Here is a 23,075-nt window from a genome sequence, read left to right as displayed (position 1 = left end):
ATCTACTAAACACCATTATTTATAACATTTAAGTACAGTTGGATAGTCCCCTCAGGGATGCATTTTGACTACTGAAGTGCAGCAATATAGGTTGCAGGCCTGACAGCTTGACAATAAAACAAGTACAATATTTAAGTGTTTCATATTCCAGAGGGACAGGATGATCTGCTTTCAAAACTCGGTATTTGTGTTCCATTGCAAAATATGTACAGGCATCCATGCATAAGCAAAGGCAGACAGTAAGTACTCAGTCTCAACTGAGCACTGTTATGCTCAGAATTTTTCTCTTTCAAATTTCTCTTTCTCTTCCAGACTGAGTAAAGCCCTTTGCAGAGGCTTAGATCCCCTTGCAGCTTGCATTATATCTGCAAGGTCTTTGAAGACTGACCCACACTTACTGCTTGGACTTTACAGTAAGTAGCAGAATGTCAGCTCTGATGCAAGGGCACCCTGCCTCAGATAAGTACCATAATCTCTGCTGAGACCACAGTGGGTGTGACTTGGAGCTGGTGGGCACCTAGCCAGAGGGAGAGAAAGGTGGAGCAAGAGCAGGTCTGTCTGCTAAATACAGTGGTGGAAAACCTGGGGGCTTAAAATGTTTGAGTGTATTCAGACCCCAAAATTAGGTCTGTGGCCCCCAGTCAAGCAATATGTAAGTGCAAGTTTTGATCTGCCATCAGCCAGGAACACATAAATTTTACAGACTGATTTTAGGTAGGACTCAAAAATTCAATCAGTTTTATTTAGGGAAGATTACGTTTTCAAATCTAAGTTGTTCTGATTTTTTTACACATCCCCAAGAAGAGAAAACAGCTTTACTATGGGTTTTCTATTGTTCAGATTCATAGAATCATGGAATGGTTTGGGTGGAAATGGACTTCAAAGATGTCATTCCAACCCCCTTGCTACTGGCAGGGATGCCATCCACTAGATCACATTTCCCAGGGCTGCGTCCAACCTTGTCTTTAACGCTTTCTCATCACCCTAACAGGGAAGAATTTATTCCCAATATCTAACCCTAATCTACCTAATCTAATCCTAATCTATATTTAAAGCAATTCTCTCTTATCCTGTCACTACATGTCCTTGCAAAAAGTCCCTCTCTGGCCATCTTGTCTTCCCCCTTTATGTACTCTGAGGTGCTTTAAGGGCTCTCTGGAGCCTTCTATTCTCAGGATGAACAACCCCAACATGACTAATTAGTTGTGATGTGTACTGGTGTAGTTTTGCAATAGAAAGGAATATTCCATAGAAGTGAATAACCTGTGCACCCAATGCAAGATGTATATACAGATGAAATGAAAAGTGTAGTAAAATGTGGCACATAAGAAGTATAAATAATTTTTAAAAACCCCAAAGGTGATTAAGCTTTCAAAGAACTCAGGATAGGGGTAAATGCTGATCTTGAAATATGCTTACGTTTTTCCATATTGGTTGCATCTTTAATGTCTGTATTACCAAGATCTTGCCTTTAAAGGGAAAGGAATAAATGAAAAAAGAAAAATGTAATAAAATATTCAAGTGAGGATGGAAAAACTGTCTTTCTTACAATCAAAAATATATCAAGAATATATTTTTAATTGAGATCATTTTACCTATTAGTATTCAGATTACAGTGTAAAATACAATATTAACTTTTGGCAGTATTAGGTCAGTGGTATATCTCATGGTAGATTTAAATGACATACTACTCTAAGGCTTAAGAGCATGAATTTGAGTCATTTGAATATAAATCAGAAGAACACGTTAAAGTTATCACAATTTTATTTTCAGAATACCAAACTAGACTGCATATTCTATACAAAAAGGACTTCCTAATTCCATTTCTCATTTCAAATATATATATAATGAAAGCTTTAGATATTTTTCCTGATTTGTTCTAAAACAAGACACAGAACAGAAAGCAACATTCTGATTTCCATTTTATAGCAGTAATTTTATCAAGAAATAAGCTTCAGATAAGGAGGTCTGGGCTTGTGATAGGACATAAAAGGTGATCTGGGTAGAAAGCACTCCTGGGCAAGATGTCTTAGGGGAGAACAGTCCTATTCTGAGTTTCCACACAGATACAGCACACAGTTTTGGTCTTATCATAGTAAAAATGCTGACATATATTTAAAACAGAAGTTCATACAGGGATAAAATAGAAGTTCTATCAAAAAAAAAAATCTGCAGAATATTCCCTAGTCATATGGGCAGCTTTTACCACTTCTGTGAGTATTGTACTTGCAGAGCTGGAGTCCCAAAGGAAATGTAACAGAGGTTTAGCAGCAGATATGACAAGCTGCGACTACAAGAAAAAATACAGTGATTTAAAATTATATTACACAATGGTGGTGTCTACATATTTAAAGGCAAGGACATGCTGGGTGACTCTGTGAGATTTTGGGAATGATGAGTCCAGTCTTCTGAAGAGATGAGAAGTCATTGCTTCACACTGCCTGCATGTGTAAGCTCTTGTTAGTCAGTCCAGAATTAAAGCAGATATCCAAAAATTTTATGCAAATTTAATTAATTCAAATTAAAATTTAATTCATATGAAGTTAAATCAAACCTTAAATCTTAAAATAAAATTGAGAGGTCTCTTATATCTGTAAAGACTAATAAGAGGAAACAAGAATAAACATTGATAATCTGTCTTTCTGAAGAACTGTATCAGGCAATGGTTTATTACTAATGGTACTTAATCTCACAGCCAGACTCAGGTGGAGTGCCAAATAACCACTGATAACAAATAAGACATCTAAGAGTGTTCCATTTTCTTTCAAGTTATGTTAATTATTCAAATAGCTGACATATCAGTTGACAATTAAACCAGATGTCTTGAATAAAGACAGCACCTAATGACCAAGATAACTACACTTTAACAGCCATAGAAAATTAAAAGACTTGAGTATAAGTATCCATAATCCATCTGCAACCCAAAAATTTGTAAGCAGTCTATGTTTGCACATAGAGCAATTAAATCCATTTAATGATTTATTCTTTACAGTGGATTTTCTGTATGGCAGATGTACTTTAGTCTGTAGAATTATTACAAAGATTGTAATTGCTGCACTGCAATATTCAGAACAGAATATTAAAAATACACTTAGGTATTGCTGTGTATCAAGGCGCGCACACTTGCAAGGTTGCGTGACTAATCGCATCAAAGCAGGTTTTTGTATTCCCACAGAATGTCTGTGACACATCCTGCACTACATCTGGCAGTGCCTTCCAAGAAGTTTTACAAATGTTTCCATGGAGGCTTTGCATCCTTTCTGCTGTCCTGCACTATGAGACAGGTCTCATTTGTGCTGAGAGATGGAATTTTTTGGAATGCACGTGGATAAAGGTCAGTGCAATCTCATTGTGTGGTGTCTTCCTCTTATTCTTTTATTTCTATTCTGCTATATTATATGTATAAGACAATCTGTTTTCATTGAAGAATAAATTCTTCAGTAAACGTACAGCATGCTAAACATAGTCCAAGATAAAACAATATCTGATATTAAGTATAACCCTTGAGAAATACAGCATTATAAAAATTACAGATTACGAGGAGTTACAGACTGTCTAACCTCAGGTACAGTCAGCAAAAAATTTGCTATGGGGATTGAATGATCAATATGAAAATAGATTTTATGGCATATAAAAAGATTCAAAGAATTTCTTTGAAATTCTTTTATGCAGAGAGAATTGAAAAAAAGTGTGGACGGGAAAAAATAATTCTGAAAACTATGCTACAGTAAATATTTGGTCAAACCAATATATGAAGAAAATAAATATATTTTAAAGTAAAAATTATTGTGATTCACTTAGTCATGTGAAAAAAAAATCTCATGTATAAAATGATAATAAGGGGACCACAATATTTATGCATGCTAAAAATCTTCTGAAATCTCTGGCAATGTTATGACAAAAAAGTATATCTATATGAAACAGAATATAGCAAAACTAAAAATCAGTTTGAAAGGTTTTCAGTAATAGCAAGTGATTAAACATGATTAAACAGGATAGAAAGAAGGAGTCACGACTCAAACTTTGAGTTGGTGCTATCAGAGAACCTGGGCAGGTAAAACAACTCTTTAAATATTGATCACTCTCTATTCGGTCTAGTCCTTTCACATGAGTGATTGCACATAGAAAGGTAAAAATACAAAGCAGAATCTTCTCCTTGCAAATAAAAAGAAACAGTCAATGTACAGTTAAATCAAGAGCCATGTAAATAAATGTAGCATTAAACAAAGACAAAAGAGCAGTATATTAAAGCACATCTATTGATTATGGACTGTGAATTTTCTCCCAGCAGGTTTGCATAGATTCCTTGTCTTCCACAGAAAAGCTAATTATGTTCTAGGATTTAAGCCAGTTTAAATATGAATAAAAATAAAAAATTGATAACAATTAAAAATAGATTACAAAATGGTTTTGATACAAGAAAAATAATTCTGATAGAGAAAAAAGTAAAAGTTAATGTATTAAGCTTTATTATACTCCAAGTGCTGATATTTAAACTTAATTTTCAGGTCATTAATACAAGCCTCAATCCCAGCATGTCCCACAATCTTTTCTTGCACCTGTGTGAATTACCACCTAACAGTTCTCCCAGGTGTGGCAAACGACCTCTTGCCATGAGAGCAGAGGTGGTTGCAGGGGTGGAGTCTCCATCAGAGGCGGGTGTGAGCAGGAGGCCCCAGAGATGCCAACAGCTGTCAGCATTCAAAGGCAGGAGATGACTGTGAGCACAGTCCAGCAGAAAATGGGAGATTTCCCTAAACAGAAACATTTAGGCTCAAAGATTTTCAAGAGACACAAATCATGAAGAAAGGGATGACCATATCCTGTCCTCATCAAAAAGGGAGCTATTGTCTTTCCAAGTGGAAAAGTGGGAAGGGAAGAATAAGACACTTAATCAAAAAGAAGACAGCACGGACAGAGCAGAGCTCCAAGACACTCTGCATGACTTCGAAAGAAATGACATGTCCTTAGAAACATGCTAGGTTTTGTTCTTTAAAAGAATTGAAAATAGAGCTGAAGGGAGGAAACTTACAATACCTATGTTCTGAGAGTGCTTGAAATACATCAGCATCAAAGATGAATCCACAGGGTCAGCAGTAAGGTGCAATCCAAGTGATTTCAACCAAAGAAAAATGGCACTTTTGGAAATTATTTTGAGACGGAGAGAGAGGGCAACCAGAATGCAACAGGTTTCAGTATTATGACCAGTTTATTCACTGAAGTAGACACATAGAGTAAGATGCAGGCAAATGCATGTTGTTGTAAAACATGCATATGAAGAGGAAATAAGATGGAAAAGGAAGTAGAAAATGTGATAGTAAAATATCTGACTAAAGAGCTGAAATTTACTTCCTGATTGAAATTCTCAAGAAATACTTTTTCATTTCAGAATAAAAAAAGTACATTCTTGGAAGTGTTTCAGTTACATCGCCCTCAGGGGCCAGGGACCACTGAACCTTGGTTTAAGCTGAGGAATTTTACTTTACATTGAGATGAGCACAGCTTCACTTGATCTGCATTTTCATGTGATAACTATGAAGTGACCTTCTCAAATGGAACTAAATTGTCTTCTAACATCCCATGTAACTGTTTGAGTTTCTCTTACCCTCTAAAATGGCATTTTACTTAGAATAGCAAAAGCTAGGAAAATTTCAATGCTGAAACCTCTTGGGTTTTAGTTTGTTTGTTTGGGGGTTGGTTTGTTTGTTTTGGTTGGTTTTTTATGAGGATGTTGTTGAAAGATTTATTGAAAATCAGTGGCTGTAGAACAAATTATGTTACCTATTGACATAAAAACCAACTAGAAATCATCAGGATTATATGGAATTCATACAGTAAAAGAAATGAGGGTTTAAATAGCATAGTTACTCTAAGCAGCTTGTAACATCTAATTTCAAAGTCTTTTTGGTCACTTAAATTTAAAGATAGTATGAAAGACACAAATATAAGTGTTTTAGGGGAGACCTTCAAAACTTAAGGTGTTATTACCCATGACAGGCTAAAAAGTAAAAATTATCTTTAAAACAGACTTTTGAGACGATCTCTTCCCTGATGACTTATAAGAAATTAAGCAGCTATAGCATAAAAGGTAAGCATGCCATTTTTATTCTAGATTTATTCATTTTTATCTACTTACAGCTAGCTACTGCTGGTGACATGGTTTTGAGCTACATCTAGAAATGGTTATGCCCTTATTGTCATGTGTTTTTCTGCCGTTACTTGTTTCTTTAACTTCATCATGTCTCTTCTCTTGTCCCTGTGCCTGCCTTGCTAAGTTGCACAGCACATATAATGAGTTACTTATTGTTTCTACTGATCTGAAAGGAAAAGCAAGTATTTAAGTGAGAACATATACTGTCTGGGCCATATTAAGATTTCCTCACACACTATCCCAACTTAAATCTGAAAATGGATGTCTGAAGACTAATACTGGAAAAGCCTTTTTTCTATTTCAGAAATACAAATCATTTCTCACTGAAACTGAAGATGTTACAGGGGGACTTAAAAATGTACTATTCACAAGGAAATCCATTTGAAAAGTTTTGCAATTATGTGATTTTCAAGGTAGAGGCAAACTTCTAAATTATCTTTATGATTTGTAGAGGAGACAGGTTCAGCAAAGGTGAGATTTGCCCTTCAGTCACTCATTCATATTCATTCAATGTGGATAATACTGAAAGAACTCTTGAAGACTAAGAAAAAAAAATCTCAGTTTCACGTGCTAATTGAGAATCAGTTTTTGGTTTAGTATGTGTAAATTAAATTGCATGGGATTTTTTTCTGTGGTAAGTACTTTTATATACATTAATTAATGTCCTTTTCCTATTCAACATAGCTCCTTACATGCCTTCTAGTAGATTTTCCTATCCATATCAGACATCTTAAGAGTTATCTGCTCTCTCTCATACACCTTTTTACCTCCTTTTCTTTCCTTTTTTTCCCATCCCTTCAGTCTTCCAGATGCACCCCAGTTCAGCTGCACTTTCAGTGAAGTCTCTGTGTGGGAAGAGCAAGCATGGGATCCAGGAAAGTTCAGGAATCCTGGTCCCAGCTTGAGGACCTGAAAGGTATTTACAGGAGTAACTGCTTGGATGGGCCTTCACTGTCATCCCACAAATTAGAGTGTTTCAGCATCTTGGTACATGCAGAAGAACACATGTCAAAGTATCTTTCTCCCCTCAACCCCAGACACAAATTTCTATTTGCAGCTGGTTTTTGTAATGAACCAATCTGCTGTTGCAGCATCTGGAGGTATCCATGGTTACTGCTCTTGACTGGGAAATAGAACCTAAGGGCCTGGGTGTGCTGGTGTATGTGGAGAGTGTGGGTTCTCTATAAATGATGTCATGAACATGGAAATTCCTCACAGACAGGAATATCCAGAGCTGCACACTGCTAGGTTTCTGTAAGTGAACCGTTAAAAGGTGTTAAATTGCTCTACAGTCAGGAAACTTCTCATGATCTTTAAATAAAAAATTTAGCACTGATAGTAGATGTACTGTAAGCATTATAGATATAGAAATTGGAATAAGATTATAATGTTCCTAAGGTTCTTTTTTCTGAAAATGCAAAAGATATGTGGAAACAGACATTTAAATTAGAGTAAATCCTAATTCACCATACTTACACATATATTTGTTGACATATTTATTATCTGTATATATTTATACTTAGCAATTCATATATTCTAGGCAAATTTATATTTTCCCAGTAGAATATATTTATATTACAAAATTTAATATATTGATTGTACAGTATGAAATATACACTGATACTTAATTTATAGACCTAATCTGCTATTGAACATCAATGTCAAGTCAAATAATTTTCCAACTACTTTGATTTCCAGAATATCAAAATTCAGCTATTAATTCTCAACATTTCTCCCTTTACTTTTGACCTTCACTCTCTATTTCTCATGTTCACCACTAGACGTTTACTGTCTCACATGGGCAAAAATTCACAACAGTTTTCCTCTTTTTTTTTTTTCTTTCTTTTTCCTCACACCTTTTTTGCAGTGTTCTCATTTTCAAAGTTCTTTATTTCAGTCCAGTCTCTCAAATTTTGCTGCAGTGTTCTCTCCTATTATAAATGCAAACTTAATCTTTTTCATAGCACAGCCAGGTGATTCATTAAGCTCATCGTGATGGAATACACAAGTATCTCTTTTCTTTCAAACTGCTTCTTTATTACTTTGTTTCTTTTAAATTATATTTTTTGCAACATCCTAAATTTTTGTGTGTGTTGTGGTTTAACCCCAGCCATCAACCAAGTCCCAAGTCTCACTCAGTTCCTTGCCAGCAAATTTAGGGAGAGAATTGGAAGGGTAAAAGCCAGAAAACTCATGGGTTGACATAAAGACAGGTTAATAGGGAAAGCAAAAGTCATACACACTCACAAAGCAAAACAAGACATTCCCTGCTTCCCATGGGCAGGCAGGTGTTCAGCCATCTCCATCAAAGCAGGGCCCCATCACACTTAACCGTGACTTGGGAACACAAAGTCCATTGTTCCAAACATTCACCCCTTTCCTCCTTCTTCCCCCCACTTTATGAACTGAGCTTGATGCCACATGGCCTGGAATATCCCTTTCATTTGGTCAGTTTGGGTCACCTGTCCTGGCTGTCCCATGCTTCCCCAGCCTCCTTACCAGTGTGGCATTACGTGAGGCAGAAAAAGCCTTGGCTCTGTGTAAGCCCTGCACAGCAATGACAAAAATAGCTCTACATTACCATCACTGTGTTCAGCACAAATCCAAAGCACAGCCTCATACTAGCCATCATGAAGAAAATTGAGTATACCCCAGCCAAAACCAGCACAAAGTGTTTTAATATTTTCCTTTCTATTACACTTTGTTTTCCATTCTCAAAACTTTGGTGTAACCTCCTTTTCATTTTCCAGTAAATTTTGATCTCTGTTTTCTTTATTTTAAATCTGCAAATCTTCAAAATCAAGGCATTTGTGTTTCAGTAACTGAGCTTGGACTCCTCAGGACAAAATCCAGGCTGTAGTGTTTGCAAAAGCAGAGTTGTAAGATGTTATCACTTTATTGTTTCTTAACTTGAATTAGGCAGTACTTAATTCATTATAAAAATCATTCTGATTCCCTGAATCTTTTTAGATATTGCAGAACAGATCTATGATATTTAATCATAGACTATAGAGACTGTTATGGCAAAAGAAAATCTTTTGTTTCATACTGCTGCACTGGAGCTTTTTCTGGAGGTGCTTTTTCAGAAAATTGCAAAGCCATTAATGATGTTGCACAGCTAATCTTTGTAAGAGAGGCAACCACCAAGGAGAGCATATGAAAAATGTGAAGAATCAGGGAAAAACCCCACAATGAACTGAGTGAGCAGGAGCCCGTGGGACCCACACGTCTTGGTTGTCAACACCAAACATAGAAATAGAAGGAAGAGAAGTATAAATTGTCCATCTATGATTTAACAAATGAGTAATTGTGGCCTGCCTCAGAAGACATTGCATGTCAAAGTCATATACCACTCTGACAAAGTGAACAGGAGAGTTTTTAAGTAACTGTTCTCTGAAGGCGCTATTAAATCTCTATGCCAGTATGGATAACAACTTTCACAGAGGAAAACTCTGGTGAGGATTATTACAACCACACAGCTGTAAATTGGCAGATAGATAAAGGTCACTCAGAAAAGGTAAATAATCCCCCTACTCCAGTGAAGAACTAAATCACAGCAGTATTATGTCGTTTCCTGATGGAAACATGGTTTTTATTAGGTATAGTACCATGAGAGCACTTCACTTACTCTAAGTCACAAGTCACATGCACATATTTTATGAACTAAATTTGAAGACTGAAGTACTGTTGCCCAAAATATATTTTTATTAATTAATTAATTAATTTTTGTTCTTTTCTGTGTTTTTTTCTTCTCCACCACATTTCTTAATCTTCTTTGAACTGATAATAAAATAAAGAAATAACTATTTGGTGCAAGGACTAATGAATTTTTCAAAGCAGGATGTTTCAAAACACAGGTGTGAATCAAAAAAAAAGGAAACAGGAGGTTGGAGAATATTTACAAAATTAGAGTCTTAAATTTAGAAGGCCTGATGTATTCATTTGATAATCCCAAGGAGACAAGTGAAAACTTTCAGCTGTGCTTAAGATGTTTTACTCTTAGGACAAGAAGAAAGGGAAGGGGCAGGTAAATATAGCAGCTGTCTCTACAGACCAGTAAGGGTGAGAGAAGGATGGTCTGAGCAAATCTGTTCCAGCCAGCCCACTTTCATTTTTGAAAGACATGAGATCATAAACTAACTCATTGGTAAGTATCTAACACATAGTGAGACGTTAAAAAGATGGTGCGGATCTGTCAAGAACAAATCATGTCAAAGCACTCTAATTTCTTTCTTTGACAAGGCAACTGACCTCGTGGATAAAAGAAACACTGAAATTGTTACACCTTGACATCAGTAAGATTTTTGACACTGTTCCACATGACATGTTCATAAGATTAGTGTTAACAACCTGGGTGACAGAATGGAGAGTACTCCTGTAAAATTTAATGCTGATATTAAACTAGGAGTATTTGTGAGCTCTTCAGAGAACAGAATAAGAAATCGAAATTATCTTGACTAAGTGAATAAATGGTGTAAATGGCAAAGACAAAAGGCAGTATCAGGAAGAGCAATTCTCTCAAATTACCAGGTTTTAAAAGTAAGGAGTGCCCTGCGAAAGGACGTAGGGTGTCATGACTTTCAGTACGAAACATTACTCCAATGACTTCTAATATTCTAAAAAATTATAAGAATTGTTTTTTCTTGCTCCTAAGTGGTGATTACCAGTCAAGGGAGAAAAACTTATTTTAAAGGAAAGCATATGTTACATTATTATTTAGATTTTTAAGGAAAGGTTTTCAAATGCAATAGTCATCTTCCTCTCATGTGAGATTCTCTTCAGTGGTACTTTTAAGAAGGATGGTAGATAAATATCCAGTGGGGATGGTGTAAGTAAAGTTGATCATGCACCAATGAATGAGTATGGACTGGATATTCTTGAGATCCCTCCTGGCTTTTTTATCATTTTTAATGTAAAATATAAATTTAAGCATTTTGCTAGGTGAGAGAACTACTAAAAAGACCCTGAATGGAAAAAAAAAATAATATCTCTATCACATTTTGTAACTGTTAAGGTGGGAATAAAATGACAGCACCTTTTGCTTGCAATTTTTCCCAATTGTACTTCAGACCAGAATTTGTGAATGCAAAAAAGAACAGTTTAAAACACAGGAAGTTCAAATATGTATTTGAATATTTTGAAGCTCACAGAGTTTCCCATCAGTTTCCTATTCAGTTTTAATTTACTCTTTTCAGCCCTACTTGTTTCTAGTGATAACAACTTCTCATTTAAATAGATTCTCTGGTGTCCTCCATAATATACTGTATTAGAGAAAACATTATTTCACTGAAAAACTAAGACTCCAAGATTTGTATCTGGGAATGCATCCAGGTAGTTTGGGGAGGATTTTCCAGCACATTATTAAGCTGTCTGCATGTTTCTGTTTTATTCTTTCTCATTTTTGTCATGAGCACGGATGTGAGACATGGGAAGAATTAAGATAGAATTTGCAAAAATGTTCCAGATGAGTTTAAAAAAAAAATATTGTGGTAACTTTAGTCACAGTACAAATGCAGTTAGATACCATGGACTTTTAAATGAGCAGACTTTCTGATTTCATCACAACTGTTTTGTATAACAAAGTGAGTCCTCCAAACAGGAAATCTAGGAATAAAGCTAGCAAGAGCAACATAATTTTTTAAAGAAAAGAGTGCAAGGATTTGCTATAGACCAAGTTTATATGTTACCTTGACAACACTTAAGTTAACATAATAAAAATATTTATATAAATTATACAGAGAAGTAAGCCCTTCTATTATGGTATAACAATAACTATTTCCAATAGTTCTGCAGTTGAACTCCTTTTCCATCTGAAAAAGAATGAAATACACTTCAAAAGATTGTAACAAAAATTATGAATTTTCAAATATGCCAGCATGAAATGCACATTCAAAATTAATTAGCAGTCATAAATAATATTTATAACTCGTCACTGAGAAACAAGGGCCTTTGTCAAATACAAACCTCTGGCTACACTGCAAAATGAAATCAAGTCCCCCACAGTTTACACCAACCACCTCACTAATAGATTCCCAACATCTTGCTTAAGGCCAGGTGAGAGTGTTAACCAATGGTTCTGTGCTCACACAGTTGTTGTGATTTTAAAATCTAGGGCAGTGTTTTATTCATTGCACAAGAAACAGAGAGGATTTTGGATACACATGAGCTTTATCAGCACTAGTTCACTGTTGTCTGTACTGGACTGTCCTGGGTGATTTAATCTGTCCTTAGTAAAAGATAATGGGAAAATAGTGATTGTCACATAATACAATTGGAACTGAAGAAGATATTTTGGGTCTTTTTAAAAAATGACAAAAAATTCCAGAGATGAGGGTTTCCTGATCTCAAGTGGGAAGTAGTTTCTCTGTGATCAAATACAGTAGACATAATGGATTCAGGATGATTTCTTTATTAAGAAATCATTTAAAAATATAGAAATAACTCTGAAGTGAATGCAGCATTTTATAAAGACTTTGCTAGCTCTTGGAGAGATGAGAAGTTAAACCAGCCAAAGAGGTTTAGCTCCAGAGACTGATATTGTTAAATCAGTTCAATATTGTGGTGTTTGCCCACGTGCATCCATGTACTAAAAGAGGTAGATATATCACACATAATTGTGCAGGTGTAAGTGTGTGAAAAGAAAACAAAATAAAGTTCATTTAGTTTCTTCAAAAGTGTAAAGTTTTCCCCCCCATATTTTTGCACTAGGGCAAAGTAGTTCCTAATTTAGGTTTATCTAGACGAATCCTATTTCTATGTAGTAATTGTATTGGGAAAAAAATATCTTCTACTCTCTTCAGGAGTCTACTCACAAGAGATGTAGTTGACTTTTAACTTTAAGAAAAGCTTGAATATATGAATGATTCAATATTGAAATAATCAAAAGATACAGGCAAAGTATCCAGCGTTCCTCATTCGCCATTTATCTTAGATACATGCAGCTTGTACGACTTTTGTAAGTAAGTGAAAAAACCTACTATGCTTCTGAATTTTTTTTTAAGCGGGTAATTAAATATTTACTTTACAACCCTACTTTCAACAACTGCTTGGACTTTACTTACTAAATTTTTTGGAAGTTCTTGCACTTTAGATGGATGCTGTTGTTGTCATACTAGTACTGTTAGATCCATCTATCTCAGATGGACACGTTTCCCTTACACTCTTTGTCATCTCTCATATGATTAATATACAAATGTAACCATACCCATTGCTGTGAATCTGGTACTTGCCAAACACATAGGGCTCAATTGGCTTCCTGAGGGTTGTGACCTCCCAGCAATTTGAAAAATTAGTTCGTTTATTTACAGCGATCATAATTTTTAAAAGTACATAGTGACTAAAAAATAGTGTCTACAATAGTAAGGATTTGTTTCTTTCCTTATAGACAAAAACCCAAACAAAAAACCCCAAAACACCTCCAAACCCATTTGAAAAATCAGCATCTGATTGTCATGTGATGCTTTATGTCAAAATACTTCCCAGATTTTGAAATTAATTACAATCCCTTTTATAGGATTTCTTTTTTTTTTTTCCAAATGAGGTCTTGGAGAGTTTCAGTGCCCTAAATCATAGAAAAATATCTAATTTGCTGCTCAGAGGGAAAAAAATAAAACCTGATTCAACTGTAATACAGAAAATTGCACACTGTGAAGCTTCACAGGTACTGAAAAGCAAGCTCATTAATAGAGCTCATGGGACTTTGAATTATTTCAATTAGTTGAAGAGTATAAAAATATTTTGATACTTCTCAATTTTAAAGGTGAGATGTAATGCTGATAAATAGTAGGATTCCAAATTACTTGAAGATCAGGAGGAAATTTTTAAAATACGCTTGTTTCAAAGATGTAGCTAGATTCTTCCATTTTTATGACTACACAGGTACAGTAGTCTGGTCAGGAACTTTTCTCTTATACTCTAGAGTTGTCATATATTATCAAATTTAAAAAGATAGTAAAATATTTAGAAATTAAATATTAAACGATTCTTGGCAAATAAGTAAAATAGTAATATTAAAATTTGCATATTTAAATCATCTTTACCTGCTAACACAAGCCTCATTCTTTTTTTGTATGTGTTTTAGATTTTTTAAGTCATTTGAGCTATATTAAAGTATTCATGCAAAAAAGCCTGGTGTCTTATGAGGACAGGACAGAGTTCACATTCCTTTTCCTTCGCCCTTATGTGTTGCTCTTACTGTGCTGCCTTAAGACCTTGTGACATTTCAAGTAAGAGTATGCAAAATCAGGGAGTAGTATGCAAAGCTGAGTGAAGAAGATTGCAGTTGTTGTGGCACACTTTCCTATGTGAGATCAGGTAAACCTCCCCCATCTATGAAAGCATCTTCTGAATAAGTCAGGCTTGTATGTTGCTTATAATGTAAGCACAAAGATTCAGCAAAACTGCAGTAACCAGAAGTCTTGGAGTCTAAGTAAAATTATTTAATTATAAAAGATAAACAGTTAAACCAACTTTTCCTTCTACATACAAAATTCTGATTCTACATGCCCAACCTGAGCTGCCTGTCTTTAAAAGATCCATAGGCTGTAATGCCCAGAGCTGGAAGTCATTCACACTAGACTGGAGAACCGCAACTGTCTTCCAGCAGTTTCCTTGAGTCATGTTTAATTCTGGGTTAAATTAGATTCATTATATTAAATCTAGCAATTAGATTTAATTCTGCTTGCAACTCTGGCAACTAGCATGTTCCACTCTTGAAACTGTTGTTAAGAAAGAAAAATTATTCAATTCTGATTTAAATAATAATGTTCTTGAAGAAGTAAAATGGGAGTAAAGATTTGAGTATGGATATGCACTGGGGAAGCTCCATGGAATTTACAGCTGCGGGGAGTGACAACAGGCGCTAAATATAATGCACTCTGCCAGCTAAATAGTGGCATTCACACCCTGATAAACCAACACCATCTCTCTGGAGGGCAAACAGTCTCCTAAGAGATCAATGAGAATTTTGCAATCAGAGCCTGCTCAAGCATATGGGCTCTATACTCATCAAATACACCCAAGTCACACCCTTGCATAACTGGCTGTTACTATAAGTTATCTTTTGACTCAGTCTATTCCTGAGTGCCAGCGCCCTGCCTAGCAGGCTGAAGATGAAGCATGGACAAGCACAAGAAGTAGTGAAGACTGAAAGCCACTTTTTGACCAGACCAGGGAGCATTGTTTCCAGAGTGAGCTGGAATATAAGCTCCTGCACAATTGCGTGGAATATCTCCTCTATCCCTTGACAGCAGCTCTTTAAGTGGTATGCTTAACTGGGCTATCAGTATCATGTGTGAGGGCAAATTTCAGCCTTTAGATGACAGAGTGGTTTTGTCTTGGCCACTAAAAGAAGAATTTTGGCTAGTAATGGATTCACCAGATATATATTTTGGCATTGGTTGTCTAACTACAGAACTGAATAACCATTTTATTAAAAAATACTGAATAATTTACTGAATCATCAGTATATGTCATCAGTATAGGATAATTCCACTGATTCTTTTTTATAGTAACAGCCAAACAGATATTAGTCATTGTATTACAGGTTCTACTGTGAAAAACATCTTCCCTTAGACTGGAACTGCTATTAGTGCTCATTCTGAATCTGTATAAGAATATTTTCACATGTCTTAGAACAATTTTTTCAAAAGTACTTATATACATATTGCTTTCAGAGATATTTTTAAGATTACGTTTTTAAATTATTTTAGTATTTTAAAATTATTTTAGGGTTTTAGAAAAGTAGGCAGTATGTATGTTTGTGTCTGATCTACATGATCAATCACAAGTTGGGAAATATTATTTTGAACTTATAAGCATTTCTCAGGGGAGATAACAGTTATCAGATATTACAGCTCTTCTGATAATACAAAAATATTAAACTGCCATAGGTTAAAGAATTTCGTCACCCAAAACCAAGGGAAGCTGGCATTTCTTGTATGAAGCAATCATAAACATTATAAGATTCAGAACATAAAGGAATGACAGTAATCATGTGAAATTGCCTTTTAACTCACTGCTTTCTTATTTCTGCATCATCTGTGCAATAGGTCTTTTTATCTGTACACTGAAGTGGGATAATTTCTACATATTTTAGAGTTGGCTGCCACCTGCTGGGAGTCTGGCCTTGTTTTGTTTGGTTAAGGCAGTTTGGAGGAGCTAGAGGAGGTTGGGTTTGTGCTGAAACTTTATTAAAATGGATAACTGTGAGTGCCTAAACGTAAGAATTTAGGCATAATTTATTTGAAAACAGAAAGTACATGTCCCTGCCTGGTGAAATACATTTAAATGAAAGGAAAAGGCATCCTCTTGGCTGCCTGTCGTTCATGGGGATATTATTCCCTACATCAGAAGAAAAAAAAGTTGAATTGACAGAATAACTTTCCCCTAAGGCATTGCAAAACAGCCCAGGTCTCCTTTCCTTTTACCAGCGTGAATAAACTATACATAAAATCATCTATTATTCAATACAATGTAACATTTACAAAAGCTCTGCGGTATAATGACACTGCAAGAACTTCACCCAAGAGAGTCTGTCAGCAGCTAATGAAGACAGGCTAAGCCATTTATTATAAAGACCTACAGCTTTTTGGACATTGATATCCAGAGCACCAGGGAAACTGGTGCTTAGTCACATGCTTGGTTCCTTGCAGAGTCATGGCCATAATCACTAAGAAATTTTTTTTTACTGCTTAAAACCAATTGCCAAATATCTGTGCCGTATGCAATGGTAACGTGAGATCAAAAATGGCCAAATACTATGGGATCCCTTTTCCACTCTGCTGTACAGTGAGAGGAGCACAAATCTTAAACTATTTCCAAAGCTAGGTAATGCTAAACCCAGTTATACCAGGCAGCCAGATCTGTCCCAGCATTGGCTGCTTCCAGTCTTCACTGCCACTATCTCTGCCAGGAAAGGTTCACTTTGTGTATTAAAGTTAGTTGCAGTTAAATGTTTTACTCAGCCTGTTTGAGTAACCCTTCACAGGATGACATAGCAACATCCTCAAGAGGAAGGTGAAAATCTTGAACTGTAGCCTTGGATTAACCCCAGGGCATAGGGAAAGCTCTTACTATGTGAAGATAGCCCTCAAAACTAAAATAAATCTCAGATGAAGGAATTAACTATCTGCTCAGTGAAAAGAAAGGCAGAACTTGAGAACTTTCTGTTGATTAATCAAAACTCATCCAGATCACAAAGTATGAAAGTTCTTTATACTCTTAAAGAGAAGTAAAAATCTGGTTTCCAAGGGCCAAGATTATCTAAACTAGAATTCCAAGTGTACAGCTTCACACCAGCAGCAGCCTGGAGACACTGTAGGAGAAGATCTATCTCTATAGCAGCCTCATCTACTTCTACTTTTTTATGGTGCAGTGGGTTGACTGTGGCTGCATGTCAGGTACTCATTAAACCACTCCAGTCCTCAGCTGGACAGGAGGAGAAAAAAGCTGATGAGAAGCTTATGGATGAAGATAGGGACAGGGAGATCATTCAGCAAATACCATCACAGGCAAAACAGGCCCTAGATAGAAAATTTGGTTTTTTACCTGCCAAATCAGAGTAGTTTAATAAGAAAATAAAAACTAAATCTTAAAATGCCTTTCTCCTTTCCTCTCTTCTTCCCAGAATCAGCTTCACTCCTTATTTTCTCTACTCCTGCCCCTCTATCCACCCTCATCAGCGCAGCTGAATTGAGAATGGGGGCTGTGGTCAGTTCATCAAAGGTTGTCTGCACAGCTTCTTCTTCCTCAGGGCTAGGACTCCTTCTACTCTCCTACTGCTCCAGAATGGAATCCCTCAGTCATCCATGAACATCTCTAATGTGAATCCTTCCCAGAACTATTTCTGCTCTGGCACCTGAAGTATCCCCTCCCACTCTTCTGCACAGACATTGGTTTTCCTGGCCATTTTTTCCTTGGCTTCTTAAATACATTAACCCAAAGGCACTACTGCTGTCACTGTTGGGCTCAGCCTTGGCCAGCAGTGGGTCTGCCTTGGAGCCCACTGGCATTGGCTCTGTCAGACGTGGGGAAGCTTTTCCCTGAAATCAACCCTGTAGCCTCCCTGCTACCAAAACCTTGCCATGCAAACCCAATACTCAAAATCTGCCTGGGCATGGCAATATGTCCAAAAGATATGTTTGGTTACCTAGAGGAACTCTTCAGTTTAGAATTGTTTTGCATGAGATTTAGTATACACAGTTGTTCTAAAATAATGCTGATAGTTAAAATATAACTAATGATTAGTGTGCAACTATTATATACTTCCTTTACTAGATTTACATATAGAGTGAGAAGATATTTCTCTGTTTTTAGAAGCAGAAGTTTTCTGATTATGATTGACTTAAAAGACAGATGAGATTTGATGTTCTCAAACATTATTTTGGCTTACATATATCAAGGTTCCATAAGATTCTGATGTCTTGAATTACCAGGAACTGTGACACAGCTTCTTAGAACCATGAAGAGATATTCTGTATTTGTGCCAGTGAAATTTAGGCAATGATTTTAGCTAATTGATTTTGTGCTTAAGCCTCATATCTCCAGTACAGTCCATGACTATATAATGTTTTCTGGTTATGGAAACAAATGCAACAACTGTTGAAATAGGTTAGTCTAATTAGTCTTAGTGGCATTAAAAAAAAAAAAAAGTTAAAAAAAAATCAAAATTCCTTACATTATTGTTAAATGACAACAGTTCAGTTCAGAATTAAGGAAAGTGAGCATTAGTCAGCTCCTGTTGCAGCAAAACCTAGAATTGAACATAGTAATTGCCCCTCCTACTGTTCAGTTCAAATCTAACAAGTCTCAAGCTGTTAGTACATACTTTGTGACAGATGAACACATCATTCTGTGTCCTACCCCATGAACCAACAGAGTGTATTATCATGTATAACTGAGGAGGTATGTTGTGAGAGTCACTGGCATGTCTTGCAGCTGACACTGCAGGCAGTGACCAGGCAGAAATCCCCTTATTGGCACTGCACTGCTATGGTCTGGACAGAAAGCAGGAGAGCTCTCTTGTCAGGGCATGGGCTGTGAAACAAAGGTGTCCTGCAGGAAAAGAAAACAAAACCAAAAACAAAACACCAATTCCTACACTGCACAATGCAGATATGCCAGGTTAGTGAGAGCCCATATCTTCCCCATCTTGCCAAGGGAAATATAAGTATACTTTTTTGCTTTGTAGTTTCAGTTCTTCCTGTCCTTCTTTTCACTTTTATCCTCTTCCTCCATCCATCTTCTATGCCAAAGTTCACTTCAGAAACAGTAGTCCTGGGAGCAAGGTGAATATTCTTGACTTCAGTCATCAGTCTTTGCAGTATGTTACCACGACTACCCTTCCAAGGGTGCTAAAGCACTGCATCAGCTCCCTCCAGCAGCCTTCCATTGCAGCCTTTGTCATGTGTCCTGAGATACATTTTTATCTGCTATACAGAGATGGCATACTTAACTACATCTCGCTAGTGCAATGTCACATAACACTGTTTTATTATGCTGCCAAGCATAATAAAAAAAATTGAAAAAAATAAGGAGAGAGAAAAAGAAAAAAATAAAAAATGTAGCAATAAGAATTGTCAGCTTAGTAGTTGTTATAGCTTTGTTTTGCACTCAGAGGGTATAGATGCAGCTTTAGTCCAAAAAGAGATAATTTATCATCATATTTCATCTTAACATTGATTTTACAATTGCAGTACTGTTTAAGCAAGTGTCCTTTCTTGCATCCTGATTTATTTTTGTTTTCTTTTTTGTTAAATATATCTGTGCTTATATATTCCTTATTTAAGGAATGCTTAATCTATAAGATTTTCTGACTTTTTAAAACCAGATTGTTACTCATATGTAAAATAGCACCAACAGTATCATTAGAACTGCCATTAATTATTTATGTTCTTCACTCTGTAGGTGATTTATGTGTTAAATTTATGTTAGAAACACTCTTTATTTTCAATATTTTTGCAGATAGTATTTTCTATACTAAAGGCATATCAACATTGCAGTCTAGAGCAGAAATTCTCACACTAGTTTCTGACAGCCTAGCAGCAGTATCACAAGAGTAACTCCTAAACTAGTCTACCTTTCAGGCTAGTATTAAAATAACATCATACTCTAGTTATATTTAAAAGCCTGCTACAAAGACACATGCCTTCTGAGATGATGGTAGTCACATCCAGGACACAACAGTGCTTGCTAAAAATTAAAATAGCAATCTAGGATTGCAAACAAGCTTTAATTCAATGAAATTCTTACATTATTTCTTTTCTTTTAAATTTTAGGAAATATTATCTGAAATTATCATAGATCTCCTCTTGCAGTGTGATTTTGTGGCTCTTCTCTGCTTACCTTTTGTGTGCACAGCAAATTCTCTTGTAGTCAGTCAGCAAACCCGTCTGGGAAATGAGGATATTTTTAGTAGAAGTAGGCAGAAGGTAATTGATTATTTTCACCTCTGCAGTCTTTGATTAAAGACGATGTGCTTAGGGGGGAAAGTCAACAATCATTCCTAAACATATACAAGCATTTAATTGTAGTAATTAATTTATCTATACAACTCAGTGTACTTTTTAAAAGCTTCTTGAATGAGAATGAATGCCTCATCAGTCTTAAATATTACAGCCTGAAAGAACAAGTGAAGCCAGTAGAATAACAAATAGTACTGCAGAAACCTCAGGCACTTTCAGGAAACAAAGAGACATTTCCAACTCTGTGCAGAGCAAAATTATGAAGAATTTGAGAAATAAAGGCTGCAGAAGAAACATAAATTGATAGAGCCAGAAAAATTAAGTACATCCTTGTACACATTGCCATGTAAAAGAGATGAAAAGAGAAGCCTTGAGATTACAGAATTACAGAAACAATTTTGTAGGAGAGTTTGAAGAATTCAGTAGTTATAGATCCCATTTTTATAAATGTCATGTTCCCCATCAGTTTATCTGTTCACTACAAACAAGAATTGCTGTCAGAGTGTGAGTCAAAGGCAGCAGCTAATGAAAAACAAACATCCAGAGAAAGGCAGTCAAGACAGATGAGCAGCAAAGACAGATAAACAGCTTCAAAAGAATCAATGTAAAAATGGCTGTGCCATTTGTTGGGCAGGGTAGACAAGCCTTTGTTCTCTCCAAGCTTGAAAGGCTTTTCCTAAAGATGACAGCCTAAATGCTGAAGGTAAGCAGAGTTAAAATACACTATTCCCAGGAAACAAGAAAAATGATCAGATTATAGATTATTACCAGGTGACCCCAAGTGGAAATATCACATAGAGAAAATACTCTCAGCAAAAAGGTTTATGTTTTGCCAGTGAATGTGGTACAAAAGTGAAGTATTGAACAGGGAGAGCTCTTGGAAAGACTCTTCTGGATGGACAGGGAACACAAAGGACTATCTTGAGCAGAAACTGGTTTGTGCCCATCTGAAAGAGGTCTTTCCTGAGTGATTTTTAATCAACAGCTCAGTGATACAGATTCTCTCTCACAAACAACTCCATTTCAGCAGGGTTTACTGCATACCTTACATCTCTTCTTTTTCCTCACAGGAAGAAGAGAGAATTATCGAGAACAAAAAGACAATGGGAATGAGATAAACCAAAATTAGTGTTTTACTCCCTAGTTTTATGCTTCCTCCAACTCCTGAATACCACCAAACTCCTTGATATTCCCTTTTAGTCAAGTGTGACAGGTAATATCCATGACATTAGTCAGATAAGTGCACCACATTTCTTGACATAATCAGAAATGCAGTGATATAGAGCCAATATATTAGGGATCATAACTTAGATGCCAATCACATTTGTGATGTGGTCATTTTTATCTTTTATGGTTGTGTGAAGTTGCATTCATTTCTGAGAGAAACAATAGCATTCAAGTTCATCTAGAAGAGAATTCCCAGATTCTTCAGCAGTTTTTTTCAAAAACTAAATCTAAAATCATAGAATCTTAAAGTCATTAAGGTTGCAAAGGACCTCCAACATCAACCAACTTTTGACCAAACACCACTGTGCTCATTAAACCTCAGCACTAAATTACACATCCCGGCATTTCTTGAATACTTCCAGGCATGGTAACGCCACCATTTCCCTGGGCAGCCCATTCCATTGCCTGACCACGTTTTCAGTGAAGAAATTCTTCCTGATATCCAAACTGAAACTCCTCTGGTATAGCTTGAGGCCATTTCTTCTTGTCCTGTCACTTGTTACCTGGGAGAAAAGGCCAATCCCCCCCTAGCTACCAACCTATTTCATGTCTTGTAGAGAGTGATAAGGTCACCCGTGAGCATTTTTTTCTCCAGGCTAAACAAGAAGAGATAAGAAGACTTTCCAACATTTTTTTACTTTTTTTTTTCCTTTCCATGTATAAGAATTTCAGCAAAGTGAATTGCAGGATATTTTCTTAATTTTTTTTTTGTAAGAAAGAGAATGCTTGAGTGATTTTAGTATGCATTGCTGTAGATATTAATGTATTTGCAGTCTTCTTTTTCTTTCTATTGATACAGGACTTGTTAATATTTATAAATCTGTTGTAAATATCCAGAGAACTCTTAGGATTCTCTGAGGAGAAAGAGAAAAGGAAGTTTTCCACAAGAGGCAGAACTGCTGCTGCGGACAACTCACTGGCATTATTTCCACAGGCTCCTGAAGAACAGCCAGTCCCAAGGTGAATCCTATCACCTGATCCAAATGACATAGTTCCAGGCTGAGCAGATTACCCCATTTTTCCTTAAAACAATGTAGAAATTCAAAATCCTGAATGTACAGTCTAGACTTTAATAATAATTCTATTAATAACTCAGTTATATTTTCTTTTTGTCCTATAGTCTTTCCCAGTAAAATGAAAAGATTAATACATTGAAGTTTTCATTATTTTATGTCATCAAAGTTTAAATATAGACCTAATGACCCCTGTGATTGCAGGCTACATTTGCTGAAACA

Source organism: Geospiza fortis, unplaced genomic scaffold (assembly GCF_000277835.1).
Source record: "Geospiza fortis unplaced genomic scaffold, GeoFor_1.0 scaffold40, whole genome shotgun sequence".
Taxonomy (NCBI): domain Eukaryota; kingdom Metazoa; phylum Chordata; class Aves; order Passeriformes; family Thraupidae; genus Geospiza; species Geospiza fortis.
Note: the sequence above shows the minus strand (reverse complement) of the source record.